We start from the raw sequence: 6,397 nt of genomic DNA on the forward strand, positions 1-6,397 counted from the left end.
ATAACACAGGTAAGACAAATAAATAAATTCTTTCCATTTACGTGTATTAAACTGTTGGTAAGTCACACAAGAAAAAAGTTATTTAGGAAATTTATTATTTTAGTTATTGCATTTAAGACCTCTATACTACATGCAGCTCAAAAAAAAATAAATAAAATAAAAATAAAGTAACAGCCACATTGGAAGATAGGATCCAAGCAAGTGTCGATCAAACGAGCACATGACCGAATGACATCACTTTTAGGCATGCAGTAAGTATCCATGGTGCAACGCCAGCTGCATGAGTGACAGTTAATGGTCATCCCGGTGATTCCCTCAGACACGGCCTTGAGTTTTCACTTTCGGTTGGTCGAAAAGGTATTTATACTTTTTAATGTTATTAGACATTGTAGCTACCGTAACTACTGTTCATCTCCTAATGCTTACATTTTATGAAAAGTTTACCTTTTTAAATATTTGCTGAAGTTGTCCCATATGGCTGCTGACTTTAGCTAACGTTAGCATGTAAAGCTGAAATGATTAAATGTAAATAATATTGACAGATATTGAACTTAAATACACAATGACATGCCTATATGCGGCAAAAAGGCATATGTCCGCTAAATTTCGGACCGCTTGGTCTAAATCCAAACTGTCAACAGTCTTTACAAATCTTTTAGTCCTAGACATATAAAATCATAACACTACTGAATGTGTTAATTTTGTTGTTTTAGGTTAGAAGACAATGTGAAGAATTGCCATCGGACTAACTACAGCTGACAACCAGAGACACGCGGGCACACACCCATCCACCAACACACACACACACGCGCGCACGAAAAGAGCACTGCAACTTTACAATTGTTAAATTAAAATAAACGTATTTTGCTTCATACAGGGAGTCTGTTGCCTTTGATTAGCCTAAAAGTAAAATAAAATGACATTCAGAGGACTTAAAGCCAAGAGTCCCTAAACGTCCCGGAATGGCTGCTGCACACAGCCTGTGAACGCCCCTTGGAATGTCCGAGATGCCTTCGCGGAATGTCCGGCTTTCGATGTCAAGGGGGCCCTACACACTGACGTCTGGGGGACATTCGCAGAGGCCATTTAGGGGACATCCTGGGGACCTTTTTTTCTTAGCTGGGGAGCAGCTGACGGAGGATTCCGCTTGGTCTTAAAGCCTGCCTCAAACGCCTACGTTCACAAATAACAATGATTTTCACAAAAAGAATGATTAAAGGAGCCGTATGTAGGATTGTGGCCTAAACTGGTACTGCAATCACTATAAAAATACTGTAGAGCGGTGTATCCCCTCCCCCCCCACCCCCCTGACTGAGGTCGCCAGATGAGCTGCAGGATTCAGCAGAAACGTGAGGCTGCTTCCAATGAGCTTCCAATAGCAAGTGACGAACAGATCGACACAGTAAGTTTTTTTTTTCTGTTAATTATGTTTATGCTTCATGAGAGATATTTTGATAAGTAATTATTATTATATATTTAAAAAAATGTACTAATTGTCATTAGTTAAATATAATCATAAAGATTTATGCTCGTATGTGACAGTATAATCAGACGTCCATGTCAGCTAACGTTATGTTACTTTGCACAAACATGCATAACTTTGTTCGACTGTCATGAATATATGAAATGTCCATTGACAAGCATAGATGAATCTTACCTGTCCAGGAGAAAATTAGCAACGTTGGCGCCTCTGTGTTCAAATTCTTCTCTGTTTTCAGCCGCTCTCCATCTTTCAAAAGCATTCCAATACAAATTCTGGTTTTATTTCGGACTTTGTCACTAATGAATTTCTGGAAATTATAACGCAGGTCTTTTTGATTTAGTAACATTAGACATTTTTTATCCGACTGGAGTTAGGGGTAGGTTACAGCAAAGCTGGCAAACACGGATCCCAAACACTACTGACTTCGCGGATTGGTAGATAGGTGGAGGGAGGCGCCAGGCCAAAAAACACAAAATGACAACATCAACATCAGTTGAGGGCCAAGTCCACTTTTTAAATGACAATATCCTGGCCGGACTACTGTCGTCAGTGATATAAGTATTTGAAATGAACATGATTTCTTAATGTCTAGTGACTAGTGATGTCCGATTCGCGAACGAATCGTTCGATTTAACCGTTCTTCTTAGTGAACCGGTTGAACCAGTTCCTGCATCGAACTGAATGGATTTGAAACGTTGGCGATCTCTCCAATAAGCATTAATCCACAAATTACTTAAGCTGTTAACTTTTAACGTGGCTGGCCTCCCTCTGAGTCAAAATAAACCAATAATATCCGGGTAATTCATTTACTCAAACGGTACACTGACTGAACTGCTGTGAGAACTGAAGATGAACGCGAGCGAGCCAGTGTGAAGCTGATACTGCGCCCACTATGGGCCCGGTTCGTTCGAGTCAGGAGCGGTTGCATGGGTTTGATTGCAATTTACACTGAACCCGAGAACGTTTCTGCGGAAAGCGTCGATTTGAAAACTGGTGACTGATGATACTGCGCATGCGTGTAATTTTTTAAGCATTTTGTTAAACATCAGAAAGTGTGATAAAATAACTATATATATATATATTTTTTTTTTTTTTTTTAATTTTGAATGTATCTAATCTGTATATTTTGTTAAATTGTAGATTGTTAGATTATAGGCCAAAAGGGGTTTTCAGGGAAGTTGGACAATAATTAAGACTCTAAAGACTAATAATATGGGCTGCGAGAAAATAATGAATAAAAAGAGTAGGGCTGCTGTGAGTGCAGACAGAATCTCAACCCAGTAACATGAGAACACACCGTTCCTCACAGCCATTTTACACACCTGCATTTAAATGCCCTTTAAAATCATTTTAACTTTATTTAAATTATATGAAAGCAAGTAAAGAAGGCTCCCTTTAAAATCACTGAAGTTGTCAATTAATGAAGCTCTTTTTTACATCGTGTGCATTTTGTTAATTATAATGAGAGAACTTAAGTTTAAATGTGAGGACATTTTATTAATCCGTCCATTCTTTAGAGTTTCAATGATTTAGTTAAATCATTGAAACTCTAAAGAACAACTTTCTCCCATCTCCTGACTGCATCTCTGGAGCTCAGCCACAGTGATCTTTGGGTTCTTATACCTATTGCTTGTACACTTTTTTCTATCACATCTTTTCCTTCCCTCCAATGCTATCAAGATGCATGCGCATAGTAACCTCTGGGCCTGGCATGCCTACAGATTTGGAGATTACTTATTAGATGTTGCGTTTCCCCATCATAAGAGCTAGTAGTTGCCACTTATTATAATCCTGAGGCCGTTTGACAGATGGTCGCTGATGACATTCTTGTCTAAAGGGACTTTGCTTGTAACCCCGGCTTGCCATCCGAATGTGAACAGTGCTTCTCGCATGATACTTAGTCCATAAATTCCCTCAAAATACTCAATTCAGAGTTATCAGGCAGAGCGGAGCAGAGGCCAGATTTTTCAACGCAAATCTCTAATGACCTCCTGTCAAGGGTTACCTTTCAACTTTTTGCTCACGAATGAATGCAACTCGATAACCAGAAGCGAGAGAAAACACACATACTCTGACTTTCAAAAAAAAACCTGCTTCTCGCTCCAGATACAGAAGTGGAACAAAATGTATCAGAAAATTGAAGTGGAAATCGCAAACACTGCATTTATGCTACAAAGCAGCATTTGAAGGTCCTCTAATTTTTTTCGGTACATGTGACCGTTCTAAAATTAGTCCCTAAAAAATGATGAGGCAAAGTTCCCATCATATTCCTCATCACTTCTACTTCTTTCATTTCAGTCACATTCAAAATCATCACGGACTCCAACAGTGGATATAAGAAGCTGTGCTTCTACAAGAACATTGCTGACTCTGACTGTACTTAAGGCAGCAGCTTCTGGCGTCTCTGCTCTATAACACAAGAGCAGCTTCACACCATGTTTGTTCTTGGTTTGTTCACCTGTATTGTGCTGAGAGCATTCAGTGCTCAGGCAAAAGTGGTCGAAAGCTTTGATGACTGTAAAGGGTTCTTCTACAAAGACACTGAACCAGAAAGAATGGATCAGAATGCCAAGAAAATTTATAGAGGCTTTTGTTATGATCACTACTATTACGCTACTCTGTACTCAGTTCATCGCAGGATCCCTCTCTACAGTGCCTACATATTTGACCCTAAATGCACAAGCACTGCTGGAAGGACAGAAACCTGGCACATCGAGCCACAGGTAAACATGTGCTTCACTCACTTTCTAACAAAAGACTTTAATTAGCAATTTACATTCTGCATTCCTTAAGAAAAAATAAGGAAAAAAAGTGGTAAAAAAAAAACTATATATCAAACTAACCATCTCACATATTTCTTCTGTAGATTTCCCAACCTGAATCCCGAACTGATCATATGGTCCGTGAGAGGGACTCTGATGAAAACATTATTAAAAAATATCAAGCCATCAGCAGCGACTACAGCGACTCTGGATATGATCATGGACTCCTGAACCCCAACAGCTTCCAATGTGACGAAGGTCGTATCGCAACGTTCACACTGACCAACGCTGCACCTATAGACGAGTCTTTCGACCGTATCCACTGGAAGAACTGGGAGAGTGCACTGAGGAGTTTCTTAAGAAGCAAGCTTGACAGTCATGTTGGTTCTTCAAAAAGTCTACATTGTCACAGGTACAGTACCTGATGACGATGTACAAATACCACACAATGGAACCTCTGAAGACCCAGAAAGAGTGACTGTGCCCTCTCACGTCTGGACAGCCGTCTGTTATAAACACCACCTCAATGACACAAACTCTTTTTCCTTCGGCTACATTGGCAAAAACCAGCCGGAAGGTGGCATACGCCTGATGAGAGTCTCAGACCTGAATGATAAGCTCAGCAGTCTCTATAGTGAGCTGTTAAAAACTCATCAGTCGATTAAGATTTTTGTTGGTGATTGTTTTGATGACAGTAAAAAATTAAATGAGATTCAGGGTGTGTTTGACAAATTAATAAATCCAAACCAAGTAGACGAGATGGCCACAGATGTGCAGAACATGTCTCGCACGCAGAAAAGGGTCGTCAGAAGTATGTGGTACTCAGACATCACAGTTGGAGGGTCTAGCTGCATGTATGATGACCACTGTACCAAACACGGTGAGGACTACTACTGGTGCTGGACCGGTTATGGTATCTTTTCCGACAGCTGGGACTACTGCAGCCCTCCACTGTCCGGAACTAGAGCTAAAAATGGGGAGTACTGCCGCAGCAACTATGCCTGTTCCACATATGGTTCAGATTATAAATGGTGCTACACAGAAAGCGGCAATAATGATATGTGCTGTACTTCTGATGACTGCTTGTCAGCTGTGAATGACAAGAAATGCTGGTCTAGACACCCATGTGGATACCATGGCTATGATTACCTGTGGTGCTATACTGATGATGAAGCCAACTGGGAATACTGTTGCAAAAACTGTGACTAAATGAATTTAATTTCAATTTCTTTTTTAAAGTAAACACAACTACCATTTACCAATGTGCTGTACAAAATAAGTAACCATTAACAGAATTAAAACAAAGACAATGTCACAAAAAAAAAGCTTCAAAATACAAGGCAAAGCAAATGCAAATAATGAATAATAAGCCAAATCAAAAATGTTTTTAACCTAGATTTAAAATTGGATAGTGTAGGGGCAGTTCTGATTTCTGTAAGAAGACTATTCCAAAGTCTACAGCTACAGTGAATGCTCGATCACCCCTAGACTTTAGTCTGGTTCTAGGAACCACTAAGAGCCTTAAATTGTCAGTAGGTATACAATTTTTATTACAATAAATACTAAAGCATTACTTTGCAAAGCTGATTGTGATTGTACTTGGAGCACTTACTAACCTAGAAACAAAAAAATACAATAATTCAAACAAAAAATAAAGACTCTCTGTTGAAGGATCCAAGAATTCTTCATAGCAACCTGTGTGTGTTGCTACAAGAGAACAACCATATATTTGGGTTGTGTTTTACTTTCTTTCTTTTATATTCAGTCATTCATTTATAATCATTTATCATTTAATTACTCAATTTAATCATTTATAATAATCATTTCAGACATTTATATACAAATTTTATTAATTCATTCATTTATTAGTCATTTATATTGTATTATTTTATTTTGTTATTTTTCCTTTGTTGTATAATCTTATGATTGTGATGTTTTAAAGAATATTTGTCTTAAAGAGTAAGAGATAAGAGAAAGTCTCAGTTCAAGGTTTTTAACGTCACAGGAACATGTTGTGAAGCAGTAATTTTCCATTGCTATTGAAACCTAAACAACAAAAATTATTCAATAATGCTGGTCTGAGCATTGAAACTTAAGCAACTAAGATTATTCAATAAACTCTGCTTACACGTGTAATGTATTGTGTCTGTTT

General features: G+C 38.5%; 1 pseudogene; it reads left to right on the top strand.

The window, feature by feature from the left end:
- The first annotated feature begins 3,801 nt into the window (after nucleotides 1-3,801).
- On the top strand, nucleotides 3,802-5,570 carry LOC109078439 (annotated as a pseudogene).
- The last annotated feature ends 827 nt before the right edge of the window (nucleotides 5,571-6,397 follow it).

Source organism: Cyprinus carpio, chromosome A3 (genome assembly GCF_018340385.1).
Source record: "Cyprinus carpio isolate SPL01 chromosome A3, ASM1834038v1, whole genome shotgun sequence".
NCBI lineage: Eukaryota > Metazoa > Chordata > Actinopteri > Cypriniformes > Cyprinidae > Cyprinus > Cyprinus carpio.